Source organism: Macadamia integrifolia, unplaced genomic scaffold (genome assembly GCF_013358625.1).
Source record: "Macadamia integrifolia cultivar HAES 741 unplaced genomic scaffold, SCU_Mint_v3 scaffold100, whole genome shotgun sequence".
In the NCBI taxonomy this organism is placed as follows: Eukaryota; Viridiplantae; Streptophyta; class Magnoliopsida; order Proteales; family Proteaceae; genus Macadamia; species Macadamia integrifolia.
Window position 1 is genome coordinate 372,498 of NW_024868049.1, and position 23,733 is coordinate 396,230.

The 23,733-nt window shown below is 40.9% G+C and overlaps 1 non-coding gene and 1 pseudogene across 1 annotated transcript; both read right to left on the reverse strand.

Annotated features, from left to right (window-relative positions):
- Window positions 1–13,641: 13,641 nt before the first annotated feature.
- On the reverse strand, window positions 13,642–13,789 carry LOC122062330 (annotated as a pseudogene).
- A 7,788-nt stretch (window positions 13,790–21,577) lies between these two features.
- On the reverse strand, window positions 21,578–21,684 carry LOC122062319. The gene has a single exon (XR_006134911.1). It is a non-coding gene; the product is annotated as a small nucleolar RNA R71 (small nucleolar RNA).
- Window positions 21,685–23,733: the final 2,049 nt, after the last annotated feature.

Here is a 23,733-nt window from a genome sequence, read left to right on the forward strand (position 1 = left end):
ACACAGAAGGGCATGGATGCCATTTGGGTAGTTGTGGACCTCTTAACGAAGGTAGCTCACTTTATCCCAATCAAAAGCACATTTTCTATGGATAAGTTGGCAAAGCTATATGTCGACAACATCATCAAACTACATGGTCTACCAATCGGCATTATCTCTGATTGAGATCCTAGGTTCACTTCTAAGTTCTGGACTTGTGTGCAGAAAGCTATAGGTAGACAGTTAAATTTTAGCCCTCAGACTAATGGTCAGCCAGAAAGGACTATCCAGACATTAGGGGACCTACTTCAAGTATGTGGCTTAGATATGAGTTACAGTTGGGATGAGCACATTTTCCTTATTGAGTACTCTACAACAACAGTTATCAAGCCAACATTGGAATGTCCCCATTTGAGGCACAGTATGGAAGAAAGTGCTAGACTCCACTCTATTGGGATGAGGTTGGTGAATGGCATATTTTGGGTCTAGACTTGAAACAGGCTACTAGTGAGAAGGTGAATGTGATTAGAGAGAGGATCAAGGCAGCTCAGTCCAGGCAGAAGAGCAATGCAGATGTCAAGAGAAAGCATCTGGAATTTGGAGTTGGAGACAAGGTGTTCTTACGGATCTCCCCAGTTAAAGGGTTGATGCGGTTTGGGAAGAAGGGAAAGCTTAGTCGGAGGTTTATGGGACTGTACGATGTACTAGAAAGGATCGAACTGGTAGCTTATCGGATAGCTTTACCACCAGAGTTGGAGGGTACACATGACGTCTTCCATGTATCTATCTTAAGGAAGTACATCCCCAGCCCCACTCACGTATTAACTTACATACCCCGTGAGTTGGACGAGGATTTTACATATGTGGAGTATCCAAAGAAGATTATTGATTAGAAAGAATATGTTCTCCGCAATCGCACCTTTTCCTTCGTCAAGGTGAAATGGATGAATCACCCTGAGTAGGAAACATCTTGGGAGCAGGAAGATGAGATGATGAAGCAGTATCTTGGATTGTTTGATTTGCAAGGTATGTTCAATTTTGAGGACAAAATTCTTGTAAGGTGGGGGGACTGTTACACCCATGCCCTGACTCGGTCTAATTTGAACTATTATGCCAGGTCTCGGATCAGAGATCAGAAGCATAGCTGGGTTTTGGCTCATGACTGCCTATTGTCAAAGGGGGAGAGATGACCCCAACTATTCATGCATCGTATGCCAATCTAACTAGAGGGGCTTCGTACCTTCTAATCCTAGACGGTAAGTGACCTAACTTCTCACACATAAATCCCAGCACGTATCAAAGTTGCCAAAAGACCACGAGCATGGCTGAGGGCAACCACCTGTGCGAGACCAGCTGTAGGACAGCAAGCAGTCAAGACAGTAAGCTATCTTGACCATCGGAAATAAGCCACCAGAAACAGCCTGGGCCTGAATCCGGTGAATATTTTTTGTGAGCCAACATGCTGCTATCAAGGTTTCGATGCCCGTGGGCCCCACCACTTGCATTGTAGACAGTCTCAGATGATCCCAAATCATCCTCCACGTCTTCCTCATGATGTGAGCATATTGTGGACCTAAGTAGTTAGTTCTTGGACTCTGAAAGTCGTATTAACCCGATCGATCCGAATAACGTTCAACCAAATGGACCCTAAGGCCTAACTTAACTTATAAGTTAGAAATGAGGAATTCATTTTGTCATTTCCCATTGTGTACAAATGTGGGAGAAGAAAGGAGAGAAGAAGGAGAAGAAGAAGAAGAGGAAGTAGAAGAAGAAGGAGGGAAGAGTTTACCTTGATCCTGGCTGCTGCATCGTTGTCAGAAATCCCTGCCAGAGGTGAGTACAACCTCCCATACAACTCTCCTTATTCATTTTGACCTAGATTAAGCTAGGTTTGCATGGAATCTTAGTGTATAAACCATGTTGAGGTCGTAGAATGCGTATTCTACCCTCCTAGTCCTATTACCAAGCTCAAAGCAAGCCTGGTGAGCTCCAACAACAAGTATTGCCAAATGACCAACTAGGGTTTTGATAGTTCAATCGATGTATCTGCCAAATGGCTAGTGGAAGCGGGATTTTATTGGCTTAGAATAAGGCTAGGACCATTCCCTACAAACTCCATGGAATAAATCCTAATGATCGGGCCCAAGTCGAAAAGCCCCAATTGGAGTGGACAGTTTGTACTACCACCAGAAGCAAGCCACTAGATCCAATGGGCCTACTTTCGGTGGTTTGTTTCCAGTGAACCACAGAGCTTAATGATCTCTCTATCACCACCACCAGAAATAACACTGATATTTTTGATGGAAATACCCTATTTTCGGTGGGTGTTTTCGATGACATTACTGTCACTGGGAAACCTTGTCTGTACCTTTTGGGAGTGCCCCAAGTGGGTCTCTCCCGATCTTTTCAACACGTACTGATGTACGATTGCCCTTATGTCTAGGATAGTGACACGCATAAGCCCTGAGACCGAAACTGAGTGGATTGACTGGTGGCCTTATCCGAACCCTAACACAAGCAAAGATCAACAAGGTGAGGCATGGTTGCTTTATTTTGGGATAGTTTTATTATTATAGTACTGCTCATATGTGTAGATTTACATATTTAATTATATTGTTCACATGATGATGATGTTCTATCACATGTTATATTTATGATTATGATATGAATTGTTATGGAGATGTATGGCAGGATCCAGTATGGCCAAGGTGGTACCGGTACCGTGATCGCCATGTGTTTGGTTGTATGTATAAGACAGAATCTGGCATGGCCGAGGTGGTACCAGTGTCGTGATTATCGTATGCTTATTGCATTCATGCATTGATTATGTGCGTTAGAGTTAGTTGTAGTCACGGATTACACTTTGTGACTGATGTGTTATCGATATAGTGTGCTCTGGGACTACATTTGAAATGGATAGCTTCATGGCCGATGATTGGTACCGGTGTTGTATAGTCTATACTCAATTGTTATATGCATGCTAGATTAGGTAAACGGTCTCAGGTTTCACTTTGTGGCTGAGGTGTTACCATTATTGTGTACCCGGGACTGTATTTGAAGATGGATTACACTTTTTGGTCGAGGACTTGTCGGTATCGTGTAATTCATACTAACGGTATCATTATGAAGGCATGTAGCATATATGTGGTTCGGTATCACTCCTTATGCTACAAACCCTTTCCAACAGGGGTAAAGGTGTTGGATAACCCATTGTGGTATGTTCAATGTGCCTTTCCGGAATGTCACACTCACGGTACAATGTGATTGTTATCAGAGGTGAGAACTTGTCAGGCGTTGTCGATGATTGGTACCGGTGCCATGACAGTCAGGAGGGGTTATTAGGGGATTACTGGGTGACCCATGGAAACATATGGGGATCGGTAGGCTTCTATTCATGGCTAGGGTTTATATCCCTGCATAGTCGATGGCGGTTCCAAGATGAGGGATACAGCCTAATGTGTTGTAGTAGCAGGTACCAGACTTAGTTGTATTGTTAGGTGGATAATAAAATAAATGAATTGCATCATGAGCATTATGGACTTTGTGTTTAATTTCTGTTATCATGCATCATAAATTATTACTGCAATTGTCTTGCTTGGATGTGCTTGAACCCCACTCCTCACTGAGCGAGTTGGAAAGCTCACCCCACGTATACACACTTTTTAGATGATGATGCAGGTACAATTGTGCCCATGGCTAGTGATTCTCTTTCCTCCAGACCCGAGTACTGAGTGAGTGACTAGTGGATGCCGAAAATGGAGGAGCATGGCTAGGACTGTGCTTGTGATTTATGTGCATACGCGGCACCATAAGGTATTTGGCGTATTTTTGGTGATTTTGATCCAAGCTTGTAGATGGTATACTTTTAAACTTAATAGTTATAAGTCATGGATGATTTTAATAGCATAACTCAATTATGGATAATATTTTATCCCTAGATAATTTCCCCATTTATTTCTGATGATTCCGCTGCTTTTAGCTGGTTTGTGATGTGAGATTGTAAAATGTTAAGGTACTATTATCAGAGATCCTGGTAGGTTTGTAAGACAGGTATGTGTCTTACTCACACTGCCAGTATTCCTAATGATAATTTGGGTCTACTGGAAATGGGGTGTGACACCAAGCCCTTCTCAACAAAGGATGAGATCCCCATAATTCTAGGAAGACCATTCCTGGCTACTAGTAATGCATTAATCAATTGTCGGAATGGTTTCCTATGGTTATCTTTTGGTAACCAAACTGTTGAGTTTAACATGTTTATGATAGGTAAGCAACCCCATATGGAAGAAGAGATCAATATGCTTAAGGATTTTCTAGATTTTTCTGATGATTTAATTAACAATTTTGATATTGATTTTGATTTAGAATTTCAAGAGTGTATGGATGAGTTGGAAGATGATAGTGAAACTTTCTTTTCTGAAGACTTAAGTCTTCACACACCTGTGGAGCCCTTAGGACCCCTTTCCAATTCCATTCCCAAACCATCTATAGTTGAGCCCCCTAAGCTAGATCTTAAGCAGTTGCCATTTAATTTGAGGTATGCTTTCCTAGGGCCTGACCAGACTCTTCTAGTAATAATTTCTTCATATTTGACTTCTAGCCAGGAAGAGGAATTACCTAAAGTGTTAAAAGACAATAAGGAAGCCTTAGGTTAGACCATGATTGACATTAAAGGAATTAGCCCTTCTATTGTTCAACATCATATTCACCACATTGAGGGGTCCAAACCTTCAACGGAACCCCAGAGGAGAGCTAAACCAGTGATGAAGGAAGCTATTCAAAAAGAAATTCTAAAGTGGATGGATAATGGGATCATTTATTACATTTTTGACAGGGGCAAGCATTTTTGCAATAGATCATTTGAGGCCCTCATGAAAAAATTTGGGATCACCCATAAGTTGAAGCCCTTCATTGAGTTATCATTTTCTGCTAGTGAAGAGGTCATAGATCTCCATGAACCTCTTTACACTAATGACTAACTTTTACCCAGGTATGACCTCCTTACATTGTCTTTGCTTTTAGTTCTTTCCATGCATTGAGGACATTGCATAAATTAAGTGTGGGGGAGGAAAATCAGTTTCTTTTGTTTTTTGTTTTTATTTTTTTTTCCTTTGCTTTTTTTTTTTTTTTTTTTTTTTTGAGTTGACTAAGAATGAAATCCTACTTTGGCTTTTGGTTAATGATCATATCATTCGGTTGCTTGATATATGAATGTAAATTTTTTTTATTAAGGTACCCATCTTGAACACATAAAAAACCTATTGAGAAAAAAGAAACAAGCATGTGTCTTGAGATGAGACTCTCTTTTGAAAAATAAGAAACCCTTGTTTTACGGTGCTGAATCATGTGTAAGTATGTGGGTTCTTTGTACTCTTGATTTGGAGTTGAGACTTTCTTTTTAGATTGGCATGAGTTGATAAATACAAAATTTTAAATGAAGTGTGGAAAGTGATATAAATGAAAAGTAGAGTTGATTTCCTTAGAACTAGAGGGCATTGTGCCTCAGGAAGCATGGTGTCTTGATCAAAATTCTTAGGGAAGAAATTTTTGAAAGAACTCTGGCATTGCTATCTATGTGGGCATATGCAAAAAAAATGAAGCTACATAGTAACTTGGGTGTCTGGCATTTGCTCTACCATGTCACTCAACCCAATAGTAGTGGAGTAGCATAGAGTTTATTAAGAAAAGAGAGAGAGAGAGAGAGAGAGAGAGAGAGAGAGAGAGAGAAAATCACACAGCAGAAAAGTATGTGTAAATGTCATCAATGCCTTGGTAACATGTTTGGTAAAAAACACTCCAACGCCTTACTCTTTGGTTCCCTATTACTTCAGAAGTGGTCTTGCATTAAGATAAGGATGTTTTGGAAGAGACAATATGAGTTCCAATTTAAAGAAATATGCTTGTGCCTGAAATCGATATGGGGTAATAAAAATTCAAGCGTGGGTGTCCCTAGATAAAGTGTGAGAGGAAATATCTTTGATATGGATTGGTATGACCCTTAACTTTAGCCAAGGTTGGGATTTTGTTTTCTTTTGAATTTTGGGTGTATATTCACTATAAACACCCATGAGACATAGCTCATCCACGAAGGATGATGTAGGAGTTTAAAGGCTTGTTGCACATGCTAAGTGCAACCGTGCTTCCTACGAAAGTGAGTTAGGTTTTTGCTTTTTATTCTTTTTCTTTTTGTTTTGCTTGAAGACTAGCAAAGTCTAAGTGTGGGGGAATTCTGATGAGCACATTTATGTGTGAAATCTGAGGCAGTAAAGCATGCATTTTACATATTTAGAATGGTGCTACCTTGTGTTTTACTCTCTTTTGACAAGTTTTATATTTTTAAGGCCTTAAGGACTATCGAGCGTTATATCTCAAATTTTACACGTATATTTCTTTTCATGGTTACAAGAGGACGAAATTCTGAGCAAGATGGATGTGTTCAATTAAAAGTACACATCTATTTGGTCACCCGTACAAGTGATTATTCTTTTTGGGCCAGAAAAAGAATAATGGACCAGAACTGAACCGAGATGCAGAACCAGCCTTTCTGTAGTTTTCCCCGGGGTATAAGGAATATTCTAAGATTCCAACAAGGATCGATGGACCCCCCTTGAGTGATTGATGATTCATTTTTGGTAACAACAACTACCTAGCGTAGTTGGTGAGTTGTGGTGTGCAATATCCCTTGCTCATTAGGAGATCTCAAGTTTGAACCTTTTGGCTGTCATTTTTTTGGAGTTTATTTTTGGAAGATTTTCTCTCTCCTACTCATCACAATTAATTTAAGAAAAAAATAGTGGTCGGCCAAGGAGGTGGGAGATCTCTCCTATGATTCTCTCTCTCTTCTCTCTCCTCCACCGTATCACAAAAATTCAGCAAAGAGATTGCGCACAAAAGAGAAAAAAATTTGGAAAAAAGGGCAAGAAATAAGAAAAATCCCCTACTTCCTATTTTCTCTCTTCTCTCTTCCCATCCACCTCATCCAAATCGTCCAAGGGGATCCACCCTTGGATGTCCTCCTCTCTCCCCTATTCCCTATAAAATGGAGTCCACCAAACCCTAAAGGGTTGTTCCCTCTCTTGCTCTCTGTTTCTCAAATTTTTAGTTGTGCTTTCCTTCTAGTTTTAGTTCTAGTTCTTCTTAGTTTTTCTTACCTTAAACACTTTTGTAATTGGTTTTTATTTAATGAATGCAATGTTTTATTTTTATTTTTATGGTTCATGTTATTCAAGTTATTCAAAGGTGTAATAATTTTAATTTCTAGTTCTAGGCTTAGTTTTAGATGACAAGAACAAGTTGTGGAGAACTTCTTTTCAAGTTCAGTTTTTCTCTTTATGATTTGTTTTCTCTAGTACTAGCAGTTTCAGATTTGGTTTATTCCAGATCTAGTTTTTAGTACTGTTAGTATTTCAAATCTCAATCAAGTTTTCAAGTTCAAGTAGTCTTCTCACCTCCTCTCATTCCCTCTTCTTACTATCCTTTCATTCTTAAATTAGGTTTTAAATTTTTAGTTTTACATTATTGCTCTCCCTTTCCCCCAAGGTTCATGGCTAGGTTATGCATTGGCTTTGCCCCTCTCTAGCTATGGAACCTTCCTTTTATTTTAATTATTTATATTGCATCCATTCCCCTAAAGTTGAGTAGAAAAACACTTGTAAGAGTACTCTCTGGTCAAGTAGGGAAGCTCATATTATTTATGGTGCATCCCTCAGGATAAGTAGAGCTACCTACTTGTGTGCATCTCTCTAGCTTTTTTCCCTTTTTTATTTTATTTATTTACCTTTTTAGTAATTTTTATTTTAGCACTCTTATTTCAGTTATTTGCTTTTTAATTGTGCGGTTTGAGTATTTAAATTCCTAGATGTGAATGGTTAGGTCGTTCACTTTTTATTGCAATTTCAATTCTAATTTCCCTAGATGTGTTGGCTAAGACACTTTTAGATGCATTTGTGTTAGGTTGGTAGTTAGAAATAGATCACCATAATTAATCTGTGCACTTTCGCAGTATTAGAAGAAGCCTAAAATAAAGTGGTTGCTCTCCTTCTGTTCAACCCATTAGGAGTTCTTTGAGCACCGTAATGTTGACCTAGGAGTCTATGTGAGGACCAAGAACTTCCACACATTTCGTCTTCGTCAATGGTTTGAAGAGATCGGGTGGTACCGCATCCTAAAACCCAATCGATACAACTACCCCGACCCTGGTCAGGCTATTCTACTGCAACATGGAATGCATGAACCAGGGTACCGAAGAGATGCGGATCACCTCCTATGTGAAAGGGGTGGAGATATCCTATGACATGGGGTAGCTAGAAAATATTTTGATGATCAGCAATGCAGGTGATCTAGTGTACTGCCCACCTCGAACTCCGGCATATGAATTTCAAAGTCCCAATACCTTCCAGGAGATTAATAACATGCTGACTAAGGAAGCCCAGGGATGGAACCATTCAGTCAACTACTTTACCACACCCAAGGTTGTTTGCCATGTGATTTAGCTGAATGTCCTCCCCACCTCTGGACATTATAACAAGGTGTCTACCCTGTAAGCCTATGTGACACACTGCGTGTACATGGGGGTGTAGATATGTCTACCTTACCTCCTAATATGGACCATGGTAACTCGGTCTGAAGGGCAGGATTATTGAGTAGGGAACCTATGCTATGGATGGATATTGACTGACATCTTCTGCCACTCTGTGGTGGACTTAGAGGGTGAGGCACGCTTGGGTGAAGAGGTCACAGACTTCAACCATGACTCTTTGATGAAGATGACCATAGATCTGAGGGAGGTGACACCTATTCTAGGAGAAGGTCAGTAGCCCATGGAGGTAGAGGGTGGCAATGCTAGTGAGGCAGGAGGAGAAGCTGCTAGGGTTGGTGGGGCTCCACCACCTAATCCCTAGGCTATGAGTTCGATGGCAACTTCTACATCCCAAAGTACTAGGGGTGCAAGGCCCTATGGTCTTAATGATGTCATGGCCCATCTGGATACCGCTATATCATTAATGAGGAGTATGGACAACCACCACGAGAGCATGGACAAGACCTATTGTCTTATGGACAATAGAGTGGCCTCCCTAGAGGCACAGATGCAGGCGAAGGTCTTCTACCTTTGTATCTTGGTGCCTCCTCTAAGAACGCATGGTCCGAACTAGGATCAGGGCCAAGAACAGAACCAATAGCAGCAACAGCAGCAGCAAGAGTAGTGGCATGTCTGCCACTGTAGCTTTTAGGATTTCCATTTTCATGTTTTTATTTCAGTTTTATGTTTTTAGGTTTAGTTGAATTTTTACATTATGTCATTTGCTCCAGTTGTTTGATTTCCTAGTCTTATGCTAGCTAGGATTTCCTACTTTCTGTACTTTAATTTTATAAAATGTGTAAGCTATGTATTCAAGTTCTTGATTATAATGAAACGACTTTAACACCTATACTTGTCTCCTAATGTGTAATTGCTATTATTTTGGTCTTGAGATTTTTATTTAATCCTAGTTTCCCTAAAATCATGGTTTGGCTGAGACTGTGAGTTAAGGCAGAGCATCGTGATTTGATACCACAACTGTCACACCCCACCTTAAAGTAGACCCAATCTACCATTAGAAATATTGGTTGTGTGAGTAAGACACGTACCTGTCTTTCCACCTACCAGGATCTGTGATAGCAATACCTTAACATATTCACAAGCTCACAACACAAACCAATATAAGCAGCGGAATCAAAGTATAGTAGTAGAATTTATAAATAAAATGGGAAAAATATCTAATAGTAATATAATAGCAATAATCGAGTTATTCTATTGCATTCATCTATGACATATACTATAATCTCAAAATATATAATTCACAACTATATCCAAAAGTATCAAAAGATGATATACAATCTCACGGTGCGGCATAAGCACAGTGGTCGCAAGCACAGTCTAGGTCATGCTCCTCTACTTATGGCGTCCACCAGTCGCACACACCGTACTCTGACCCAGAAGATAGTGGATCTCCCACCATCGCACCACAATACCTGCATCATCATCTAAAAAGGGGTGTATACATGGGGTGAGCTTTTCAACTCGCTCAGTGAGGGGTGGGTCAAGCACATCCAAGTAAGTCAATAGTAGTAGAAATTTATGATGCATGATTGCAAAAATTAAACACATAGTCCATGAAGCTCGTGATGCAGTTCATTTATTTATTATCCACTTAACAATACAAACTAAGTCTGGTAAATGCTACTACAGTGCATTAGGCTATATCCCTTATCCCAGAAACGACATCAACTACGCAACGATACAAACCCTAGCTGTGATTAGAAGCATGCCGGTCCCCGTATGGGTCCATGGGTCACCCAGAAAACCCCTGATAACCCCCTCCTGGCAGTCATGGCATTGGTAACACATCGACCAAGCCAGACAGGTTCCTGCCTCTAGCAACAATCACATCGTAACGCGGGAGTGGCACTTCGGAAAGGCTCATCAAACATACCACAATGGGTTATCCAACACCTCAACCCTGTTGGAAAGGGTGCGTAGCATAGGTAGTGATGCCTAAACACATCTATACTACATGCCTTCATAATGATACAGTTAGTATGGATTACACGAAATCGGAGAGACCTCGGCCACAAAGTGTAATCCATCTCCAAATACAGTCCTATGTACACGATACCAGTGAGACCTTGGCCACAAAGTGAAACCCGAGACCATTTACCTAATCTAGCATACAAATAGCAATTGAGTATGGACTACGCAACACTGAAAAGACCTTGGCCACGAAGCGTATACATTTCCAAATGTAATCCCGGGGTACACGATACCAGCAAGACCTTGGCCACAAAGTGTAACCTGTGAAACTAACTCTAATGCACATAATCAATGCATGAATGCATCATACATACAGCAATCACAACACTGGTACCACCTCGGCCACGTCAGATTCCATCTCACACACACACATGCATCCAACATACATACGGTGATCACGGTATCGGTACCACCTCGGCCACATCAGATCCCATCATATATTCCATACAATTCATATCATGATCGTAAAATGACAATTTCAATTAAACAGATAATTCTATGCATTTGAGAAATTTAATAAATAATAAACATTTCAAAATAAACACAATCCATCCCTCACCTATTTTATGATCGATCGTGTTTGGGTTCAAGTATGGCCACCGATCGATTAATTCAATTCCAGCTTCAGGGCTTGTGCATGTCACTGTCCTAGACACAAAGGGAATCATACATCAGTACGATCAAAAACATCGAGAGGGACCCACACAGGCCACCCCCAAAATGCACAAACACTGCCACTAGGTGACAGTACTATCACCGGAAACAAGGCATTTTCATCAAAAATATCAGTCTTGTTTCCAGTGGAAGTGACAGAGAGCACATTAGGCTCATTTTTCCACCGTAAACAACCACCTGAAATAGCTACAGTGCTTCCTGTGCCATATTTTTGGAGGACATAGGAAGGTCGAACTTGAACGGATCTATTTTTCTGACTTCCCTTGCCTACATTGTTCCATCGACCAGAGTTTGTTCACCTTGGAGACCTGATGTAGCTACGAGTACGACCAGGCACGGTCGACACTCGATCCTCCAGATTTTTAAGGGTCACCTGGGGTGCACTAGACACCACGTGACGTGTGGTGCTCTTCCAGCCGCGGGACCCTACTCCCAACTGAGCCATTTCCAGGGTGGGAAGGTTGTTAAACAGAAAAGATAACTTATCCCGAGGCCCCTGCCGACGTCTCTGGACTTCCTAATGTTGCCATCAACCGCCACGTCTCGGTTCAAGAATTTTAACCCGATTCCCTTTCAGAGCACATACGTGTACAAGCTCTCTGACGGGCTTCCCCCGTCCCTTAGGATCGACTAACCCATGTGTAAGTGTCGTTCACGTGTCGTTCACATGGAACCTTTCCCCTCTTTGGCCTTCAAAGTTCTCATTTGAATATTTGCTACTACCAGCAAGATCTGCACCGATAGCCGCTCTACCCGGGCTCACGCCCTAGGTTTTACGACAACCACTGCACCCTCCTACTCATCAGGGCCTGGCAGTTGCCCCGACGGCCGAGTATAGGTTATGCACTTCAGTACCATCCATTTGAGGGGCTAGTTGATTAGGCAGGTGAGTTGTTACACACTCCTTAGCAAATTTTAACTTCTATGACCACTATCCTTTTGTCTTAATCGACCAACACCCTTTGTGGGTTCTAGGTTAGTGCATAGTCTAACACTGTAACCCGGCTTCTAGTTGATCCCGCATCGCCAGTTCTGCTTACCAAAAATTACCCACTTGGAGCTCTCAATTCCATGGAGCAGCTCAATGAGGCAGCCATGCCATCCAACCAATTTAAAGTTTAAGAATAGGTTGAGGGCATTGTGCCCCCGATGCCTCTAATCATTGGCTTTACCCGATAGAACTTTCCCACGGGCACCAGCTATCCTGAGGGAAACTTCAGAGGGAACCAACTACTAGATGGTTTGATTAGTCTTTCATCCCTATACCCAAGTCAGATGAATGATTTGCACATTAGCATCACTGTGAGCCTCCACCAGAGTTTCCTCTAGCTTCGTCTTGCTCAGGCATAGTTCACCATCTTTCGGGTCCCGACAAGTATGCTCTCACTCAAACCCTTCACAAAAGATCAAGGTCGGTCAGAGGTGCAACCCACAAGGGGATCCCACCAGTCAGCTTCCTTACACCTTACTGGTTTTATTCACCCATTGACTCGCACACATGTCAGACTACTTGGGCCGTGTTTCAAAATGGGTCGAATAGGGAGCCTGATAGGCCGATGCCCGAAGCATGCAGTTGTCAATAGGCACGCCATCGAGGTGCATGCTACCTACCATGATCGTGGTGATGACATCTCCTCAGGTATAATGTGACAACCTAGTCTTGGGATGCCACCGCAATTTACATCGGTCCACACCCCGAGTCGAGCAGCGGACCAGCTATTCACTGTTCCACATCCGATCGAGATGAATCACCGGCCCCCATTCGCTTCCCTCCTGACAATTCCAAGCACTCTTTGACTCTCTTTTCAAAGTCCTTTTCATATTTCCCTCACGGTACTTGTTCGCTATCAATCTCTCGCCCATATTTAGCCTTGGACGAAATTTACCGCCCAATTGGGGCTGCATTCCCAAACAACCTGACTTGTCGATAGCGCTTCGTGGTGTGACAAGGTCTAAACACAATGGGGCTCTCACCCTCTTCAACACCCCCTTCTAGGGGACCTAGGCCCGGTCCATCACTGAGGACACTTCTACAGACTACAATTCGAACGATAAAGTCGTCTGTTTCTCAAGCTGGGCTCTTCCAGTTCGCTCACCGTTACTAAGGGAATCCTCATAAGTTTCTTCTCCTCCACTTATTGATATGCTTAAATTCAGCGGGTAGCCTCGCCTGACCTGGGGTCACAGTTGAAATACCATCGAATGGCAATCAGGGTCACCAGAGCCCAATGGGAGCAGAACATACACACGATATCCGAACAATGGCAAAGTGGCTCAAACCACCACTCATCGCGATGCTTGCCACATAAGGGGCCCTTGACTTTGGGCCGACCGCCCCTCAAACAGAGACATGGGGGGCCAATCTTTGCTTTGCACCACCACCACAAGGGGCAAAGGAGGTGGGGCAACATGACGCGTGATGCCCAAGCAAGCATACCGATGGCCTAGGGTGCAACTTTCATTCAAAGACTCGATGGTTCATGGGATTCTGTAATTCACACCAAGTATCACATTTTGCTATGTTCTTCATCGATGCAAGAGCCGAGATATCCGTTGCCTAGAGTCGTTAAGATAAGATTCAGATCTAGGATCGAGATATCCTACGGAAACCTTGTTACGACTTCTCCTTCCTCTAAATGATAAGGTTCAGTTGACTTCTCACGACGACGACGACGGTGAACCACCCACGGTACCGCGATCCGAACACTTCACCGGACCATTCAATCGGTAGGAGCGACGTGTGGTGTGTACAAAGGGCAGGGACGTAGTCAACGTGAGCTAATGACTCGTGCTTACTAGGAATTCCTCGTTGAAGACTAACTATTGCAATGATCTATCCCCATCATGATGAAATTTTCAAAGATTACCTGGGCCCATCGGCTAAGGCTATAGACTCGTTGAATACATCAGTGTAGTGTGTGTGCAGCCCAAAACATCTAAGGGCATCACAGTCTTGTTATTGCCTCAAACTTTTGTGGCCTAAACGGCCATAGTCCCTCTAAGAAGCTGGCCGTGGAGGGTCACCTCCACATAGCTAGTTAGCAGGCTGAGGTCTCATTCGTTAATGGAATTAACCTGACAAATCGCTCCACCAACTAAGAATGGCCATGCACCACCACCCATAAAATCAAGAAAGAGCTCTCAGTCAGTCAATCCTTACTATGTCTAGACCTGGTAAGTTTCCCCGTGTTTAGTCAAATTAAGCCGCAGGCTCCACTCCTGGTGGTTTCATTCCATCAATTCCTTCAAGTTTCAACCTTGCGACCATGCTCCCTCCAGAAACCAAAAACTTTGATTTCTCAGAAGGTGCCGATGGAGTCCTAAAAGCAACATCATTTATGGTTGAGACTAGGACAGTATCTGATTGTCTTTGAGCCCCCAACTTTCATTCTTGATTAATGAAAACATCTTTGGTAAATGCTTTCGCAGTGGTTTGTCTTTCATAAATCCAAGAATTTCACTCCTAACTATGAAATACGAATGCCCCTGACTGTCCCTGTTAATCATTACTCCGATCCTGAAGGCCAATGCAGTAGGACCGAAATCCTATGATGTTATCTCATGCTAATGTATCTAGAGCGTAGGCTTGCTTTGAGCACTCTAATTTCTTCAAAGTAATAGTGCCGGAGGCACAACCCGGCCAATTAAGGCCAGGAGTGCATCGTCGATAGAAGGGATGATATGATCGGTACACACCATGAGGCAAACTGATCGACCCATCCCAAAGTCCAACTACGAGCTTTTTCACTGCAACAACTTAAATATACGCTATTGGAGTTAGAATTACTGTGGCTGCTGGCACCAGACTTACCCTCTAATGGATCCTCGTTAAGGGATTTAGATTGTACTCATTCCAATTGCCAGACTCATATGGCCCGATATTGTTATTTATTGTCACTACCTTCTCGTGTCAGGATTGGGTAATTTGTGCACCTACTGCCTTCTTTGGATGTGGTAGCCATTTCTCAAGCTCCCTCTTTGGAATTGAACCCTAATTCTCCATCACCCGTCACCACCATAGTAGGCCACTATCCTACCATCGAAAGTTGATAGGGTAAAAATTTGAATAAAAACTGGATCTAACTAAGAATTTGGATTGAAGATCTTCAAGATCCTGAAGAACACTTTGAAGATCCGAATGATTTTCGGATCTTGACGAAGATCGCTCCGAAGATCAGAAGAAAATCAAGAGGGGGAGGGGAGGAAAATTTTACTATGAAAGAGTGAAGGGGGATTCTGGTGTGTGAAATCTAAAGGAGGGGGGTATATAGGTTTTTCCAGCCAATAGGTGAGGGGGGACCTCTTTATCCAACGGACGAAAGGGGGGTCTAGCCTAAAGTGAGGGGGTGGGGCTTTTGTCCAATGGGCAAAAGAGGGTTTTAAAGGTAAAATGGGTGGGGAGAGTTTTTGTCCACTGGGTAAAGAGGGGTGTGGTTTGGGAGAGAGAGATACTAGCAAAAAATGGGTTTTTTTGGCTTTGAGTGGGCGAAGGGGGATTTCTTCACCTACAAGGTCAGGGTAATACCAATCTTGACCGTTGACAGCAGTGTGTGGGACTGGGCTGAAGTGCACGAGGCATGGTCAGTGTAGGAGAGTAGCCAATGCAAGCGATGTCATAGGTGGGTGGTGCATAGTGCACAGGTAATGGCATGTGGGTGTGCGACGCATGATGCGGCACCATGGCATGGGGGTGCATGGGCAGCAGCTGGAAAAGGGGGTACGGGCATGGATAGTGAGCACAGACTTGCATGGGCAGCAGCCAGCATATGAATGTGTAAGGGCTAGCCTACTGGCCACGTGCATGGGCTGGCCTATTGGCCAGCACACAAGCAACAGTGCATGGGTGCAGGCACTGCCCGTGGGGGCACAGGTCATGCTCTTCCAATCCTACAAAAGATGGTTTCAAGAGAGAAATTCATTGCTCTTCCAATCCTACGAAAGATGTTAGTATTTGATTTTTGGATTTTCCTTTGCTAGGCTTCACATGTGCCATGTCAGGGAATTTGATCTCTAGGCTGGGTCTTTCGAACCAATCTAGACTATCTGGGACCGATGGTTACAAGAGAGAAATTCATTGCTCTTCCAATCTTCCAACAAGTAAAAATATTTTATTTTTTTTATTTTCCTTAGCTGGGCTTCACATGTTCTAGTCAGGGAGTTTGGTCTTCCAAGTGAGTTCTTTCGAACCGGTTTGGTCTATCTGGTCTTCCAGGCAGGTTCTTTCGAATCAGACTGGGCTATCTGGTCTTCCAGGTATGTTCTTTTGAACTGGGCTGGGCTATCTGGTCTTTCTGATGGGTCCTTTCAAATCGGGTTGGGCTATCTGGTTTTCCAAGTAAGTTCTTTCAAACCTGGTTGGGCTATCTGGTCTTCCAGGTGGGTACTTTCAAACCAGGCTGGGCTATCTGGTCTTCCAGGCAGGTTCTTTCAAATCGGGCTGGGCTATCTGGTCTTCCATGCGGGTTCTTTCGAGCCGGGTTGGGCTATCTGGTCTTCCTGGCGGGTTCTTTCGAAATGGGATAGGCAATCTAAGACCAGGTCAATGAGATTGGACCATTGGGTTTAAGCCCCTGGTTCTTAATCATTTGGGTCTTGAACTTTTGGTTCTTGATTTGGAATCTTTATTTTCTGAATTGTTTGGCTTGAATTTTGATGTTTGATTTGGAATCTTGATTTTTGGATTTTTTTTTTACTTGAATTTTGATTTTTGATTTGGAATCTTGTTTTTTGGATTTTTTGACTTGAAATCTTTGTGTGGTAATTTCCATCTACCTCACCAATTTTGACTTTTCATCTACTAATTTCACTTTCATATGTTTTTATCTACCAAGTAGATTTTACTTGCCATGTGATCACAATTTTACCTACCATGAGGATTTATTTTTGAATTTCCCTTTTTGGTGGTAAAAGATTTTAAATTACACCTTAGAACTGAAATTCTAATATTTGATTCTTTTTTTTTTTATTTGATTCTTGACCTTTGAAATTTTATTTGAATTTGATTTTTTAATTTTTAATTTTTTTTTTTTTTTTTTGGGTTTTGGGTTTTGATTTTGAACTTTGAAGTTTGATTTTGGATTTTGATTGTGCATCTTGATTTGAATTTTGGATTTTGATTCTTGATTAAAAAAATTTCTTTTGATTTTTTTGATTTTTATTTTTGAATTTTGATTTGATTGATTTTTTTTTTTAATTTTGTATTGAGGGTATGGATTTTCACATTTTTTTTTAACTTTGATTTTCTTTTTATTATTACTCCTTGCTTTGACCATTTTTTGTGCCTCCCAGGATGGGTGGGTTGCTTTTCTGTAGAAATAGAATGTTGACCAGGCTACCCAGATTGAGGACCTCACAGCACAGCTAGCGAGTTTGTGGTCAGCACATGATATTGTTATGTCTAGTAACTTGATGACTTCCGTAAGTAGGTCCGAATATGGCACAGATGAGGATGGTGATCCCTAGAGATCTGTTCTTGCTATTCCTGCAAAACACAAATGTTGTTTTTTTCTTTTTCTTTTTCCCCTCCCATGTTCTCTATTTTTTTTTCTTTTTAGTTCAGGAGTTTGAATTTTAAGGCACGATTAATTCCACAACTCAAGTCTTCATTAGAATAACCGGAATGACGCTAAAATCCAAATATCACCGCATTCTATTACCAAGTGAATTGCATGGGAGGGAAACAAATTTCATACTATAGACAAGAGAGGTAAGTAACAAGATGGGGAGACAACTCTTGAGGTAGGTGGAAGTTCACTAACTCCTCTAGGTCCATCACCTCGAGCCCATATTGTCGGCTGATGTACATAAGAAAATAAAAAGACGTGTGAGTCAATCCCATCAACCTGACGTAGTTGTAGCCAAGGGTCTTTATCAAAAAATCTTCTTGTGGCTTTTCTAGGCACTTCCATGCAATGTCCTCTGTAGTTCTTCCTTATAGGTATTCTCTCCAATCATCAATGAGTTTGAATTTCAGGGCTTCCCTCCTTTCTTGGCAACTAAGAGCCCTGAGCTAACTTCCATCTAACGGCCTATTTAGCTTCAACTTGTCAAGTAGCCAGAGTTGGAAAATGATAAAATTTTCATGATAATGATCAAGCTCAAACCTATGGCTATGGCTCATGTCATCAAGTCCTTTGAATGTCTCCGCAAGGACTGTGGGAATGATCTCTTCCTTTCTTCAATTGCTTTATCACTTCTTATCAAGACAGTTGGTGCACCACGTCTCGGAGTTTGGAGAGCATAATGAGCTATCATTCATAGTAGATAAGCATCTTGTGACCTTTTTGCTGATGGATTCCTCCCAGTTGTAGGTATTGAATGAAGCTCCTAACCACCTTAAGAATGTCAATCTTTCCATGTCTGACAAATTGCTTCATCTCCTCTTTTTCCCATCCGAAAAAGTCTTGAATCTCTCCTAAGCAATCTTTCTTCAAAGATGGTTGAATCAACTTACACTTAGGTGGAGATAACATTTAAACTCAGAATTCCTCGAGAGTTGGACAGATCTCCATCAACCCAAACCAAAATATATGAAGATCGGCATCCCAATGCTGAGGCACCTATCGAAGCAGATGGTGATTGATGAGCACATTTATGTGTGAAATCTAGGGTAGTAAAACATGCATTTTACATATTTAGAATGGAGCTACCTTGGGTTTTACTCTCTTTTTGCAAGTTTTATATTTTCAAGGCCTTAAGGACTATCGGGCGCTATATCTCCAATTATACACATAAAGAGGTCCTATTTTTTTTCATGGTTGCAAAGAGGAAAAAATTCTGAGCAAGATGGGCATGTTCAATTAAAAGTACACATTCGTTTGATCACCTGTACAAGTGATTATTCTTTTCAGACCAGAAAAAGAATAATGGATCAGAACTTAACCGAGATGCAGATCCAGCCTGTTTGCAGTTGTCCTAGAGGTACAAAGAATATTCTAAATGCCAACAAGGATCGATGGACCACATCTTTAGGTGATTGAAGATTCATTTTTGGTAATAACAACTACCTAGCATAGTTAGTGAGTTGTGGAGTGCAAAATCCTTTGTTTATTAGGAGGTCTCAAGTTCGAACCTCTTAGCTGCCATTTTGTTGAGGTTTTTCTTAGAAGATTTTCTCTCTCCTACTCATCACTTAAAGGAGGTAGGCCAAGGTGATTGTACGCAAGTTTGAAGAAGAGAGAGAGAATATAAAGAGAAAAAATAGGAAAGAAAAAAAAAAAGACAAGGGCATGGATGGAATTTCCCATTAAAATAGAATATTGTCCAAGTCCAAGCAAGAAAAATCGGCCAAAGGGGGTCTCTTGTGCAAGAAGAGAGAGAAAAATAGAAAAGGGAGAAAAAATAGGAAAAAAATGGCAAAAAAATTCGTGGGAGATCTCTCTCCACACGTTTTCTCTCTTCTCTCTCCTCCACTTCATCAACAAGATAAAAAAAATATTTTTTTTTTAGAAGCTAAAATCGTTAGCTTCCCTCCCCCATTCTCTATATAATAGAATTAACACAAGGGGAGGAGACACTTCATTCTTCTTCTAGGGTTTTTTTTAGTTGCTCTATCTCTTTCTCTAGTTTTCTCTTTCTCTAGCTCTAGTTCTAGGCTTATGCTTTAAACACTTTTGTAAGTTCTTTTTATTCAATTAATGCAAGCAGTTTTGTTTTTGATTCAGTCTTTTATTTTTATTGTTTAAGCAAATGAAGTTGTAATTTTTAAGTTCTAGTTCTAGGCTTAGTTCAAGGTGACAAGATCAAGCTATGAAGCATGTCTTTCAAGTTCAATTTTTTTTTTCTTCAGATTTTTTTCTCTAGTACTAGAAATTTCAGATTTGGTTTATTCCAAATCAGGTTTTTAGTACTAGCAGTATCTCAAACGATTAAGTTTTTAGTTCAAGAGTTGAAGTTCAAGTAAGTAGGCTCCTTCAGTAGTCTTCTCTCCCCCCTCTCATTCCCTCTTCTGACTATCCTTTCTTTCTTAATTTAAGATTTTAATTTCAGTCGTTATATTATTGCGATCCCTTTCCCCCAAGGTTTATGGCTAGTGTATATGTTGGCTTTGCCCCTCCTAGCCATAAAATCATCAATTTATTGCTTTTATTTTAATTGTCTTCCTTTTCCTTAAGCCAAGTAGAGTAACCCTTGTAAGAGTGACTCTCTGGTCATGTAGGGAAGCTCATATTATAATGCATCCCTCGGGCTAAGTAGAGAAACCTACTTGTGAGTCTCTCTCTAGCTTTATCCTCTTTCTTTTACTTTATTTTTATTGCAGTATTTTTTTCCTTTATTATTTTTTTTTAATTGCGTGGGTTGTTTATTTTCAGTTATTTATTTATTTAATTTTAATTGCATGGCTTACATCTTTAAATTCTTAGATGATGAATGATTAGAACGTTATTTTAGATATATATGTTTAGGACGGTAATTAGAATTAGATCATAACCATTAATCGGTTTACTTTCACATTATTAAAAGAAGCAAAAAATAAATAAATAAAGTGGTTGCTCTCCCTGTGTTCGACCCGTAGCTACACTGATCCGTACGCTTGCGGTTACATTTAAAATCTCAAACAAGTTTTTGGCGCCATTACCGGGGAGACAGTTCTATGTTATTTTTTGCTTTCTTTTGGTAAATCGGAGTGCTTTGTTTGTTTTGTTTTCTTTTTCTTTTTCTTTTATTGAATTCTTGAGAAGAACAACGTACAATAATAGTTGTATCGGTGGAGGTCGCCATGCCTCATAGTATGATAAAGATAGGTTTTGCCCTATAGCAGTACCTTAGGAATTGACCTGAGCAACCCCAGATCCCTGCCGGTAAGCTCCCAAAAAAATCAAAAAAAAAAGTTTTGCTATCTATTCTTTTGTGCTTGTCTTACTCTAGTTGTGGGTAGTTTTTTGTTGCGAGTGTTAGGTGGGTACGTAATACTAAGAATCGGTTAGAAAGAAGATATCCAACAAGTAGTGACCCTATACATTTGCTCTCTTTAAAACCCTTCAATATGAGAGACCAACAGTAAAACCCTCCACCTAAATCTCTGAAAGATAGGTTCTACCCCGTTAGAGCAACCCAACCTTCCGGCATAGTTTTACCACTAGCCCAGGGTAATAATTTTGAACTCAATTCTCAATACATCATTATGGTTCCCCACTTCCATGGGTTGACCTCTGAGGATGCATACCTATTTCTAAGGGAATTTGAAGAGGTATGTGTTCTAATTAAGATCCAACAACTTTCTGATGATGCTATTAAGCTTAGGATTATCACTTTTACATTAAAAGACCAAGGTAAGAAGTGGTTGTATGGGATACCCACAAATTCCATAACGTCATGGGAACAGTTCACCATGGCCCAACTCACAAGACCAATAAGCTTAGAAGTGATATCCTTCAGTTTAGGCAAAGGCCTAGTGCGTCCTTTTCTAAAATTGTGGAGAGTTTCAAGGATCTACTCCAAGAATGCCCTCACCATGGCCTAGACTTATGGCATTTATGTCAAATAATTTATAAGGGTATTGATTACCCAACTAAACAAATGATAGAGTCTATGTGCCCTGAGGGATTCACATCTTTTACAGATGAAGGAAAGGCATAGGAATTCTTACTTGACTTAGCTGACAAAACCCATAAGTGGAAATCAACCCAAGAGAGTGAAAGAACCATAGGAGGGAAATGATATTTTTTGGATGGGATAGTAGCCAAGGAAGCCCATTTGGATAGCCTAATCAAGAGGATTGAGGCTATTGTTCCTAGAGAGCCATCATCTGTCAATTTAGTTAAGATTTGTGCTTGGTGCCAGTCCCCTAGACATGTCATATAAGAATGCCCCAACACCTCTGGGGGCACTTCTAATGATAGTGTTAATGCCTTATACCAGAATAATCCATACAGTAACATTTATAGTCCAGGATGGAGAAATCATCTAAATTTCTCCTAGAATCAGGGCAACCAAGCAGGGCCTTCCAATTTTCATAATCAAGGTCAACCTGGACCCCAAAGGCCTCCCTTTGCACAATAATCTTTTCTCCAAAATACTTTTCCTAGGTCAAATGTAGGACCTCATGCTAGTTTTCCTAGGGCCCCTCTCCTATCATTGTATCAGTAACCCCCTGGGTTTACCAACACTGGAGAGGCAAGTAGAATAATTGACATGGAAAAAAATATGTCCCTCATCATGACAAGCCATCAAAATCTTACGAGAGAACTCACCCAATTTATCTCAATTATACGTGAGAGGGAGAAAGGAACTTTACCCAGTCAACCAGAGCCTAACCCTAGGCATCATCAGCCTGTTAGTTCACAAACACCAACTAATGCACCACTGAATATAATACAAGGTCAGACCCAACAAGGACCCTTTAACCAATATAATGTTTTTTATGCCCTTAGGAGTGGTAGAGAGTACCAACAGAGCGTTCCTAAATCTTTCCCATCTATTACTCCTGTTAACTCTCCTTCAGTTGAGGACACAAGTGTGCCTCTTGTTCCAGGTTCGTCTGATGAACCTAAAGATTCTTCTGAAACTAAAGATGATTTGGTTGAGAAACCAAAAATGATTCTTCTGAAAAAGGGTAAATCCCTAGCAGTCCTTATGTTCATCCTATCCCATTTCCTAATCTCTTAGTACACAAAAAGAAGACTGCTTCCATGGATAAAATTTTAGAAGTCTTCAAAAAGGTAGAAGTGAACATCCCTCTTTTGGATGCCATATCCCAGATCCCCGCCTATGCAAAGGTACGGAAAGATTTGTGTACTCACAAACGTATCACTAGTATGCCCAAAAAGGCATTCTTGGCAGGTAACATTAGTTCCATAATTACTCAGCCTATAGCAGCCAAGTATAAAGATCCAGGGAGCCCTACCATATCTTGTGTCATAGGCAACACCTACATTGAGCATGCCTTACTTGACCTTGGCGCAAGTGTGAATCTTTTACCTTACTATGTGTACAAGCAACTAGGATTGGGAGAATTGAAAGCCACTGGAACTACTCTTCAGTTGGCAGATAGGTCTGTTAAGATTCCTAAAGGGATGATTGAGGATGTCTTACTAAAGATGGGGGAATTTATTTTTCCAGTTGATTTTATTGTGTTAGATACCAAGCCCTTCTCAACCAAGGATGAGATCTCAATAATTTTAGGAAGACCATTCTTGGCTACCAGTAATACATTAATCAATTGCCAGAATGGTTTCCTAAGATTATCTTTTAGTAATCAAACTGTTGAGTTTAACATGTTTTGGATATGTAAACAACCACATATGGAAGAAGAGATCAATATGCTTGAGGATTTTCTGGATTTTTCTAATGATTTAGTTACCAACTTTGATATTGATTTTGATTTAGAATTCCAAGAGTGTATGGATGAGTTGGATGATGATAGTAAAAAAATTTTTTCTAAAGTCTTGAGTCTTCACATACCTGTGGAGACCTTAGGACCCCTTTCCAATTCCATTCCCAAACCTTCCATAGTTGAGCCCCCTAAGATAGATCTTAAGGAGTTGCCATCCAATTTGAGGTATGCTTTC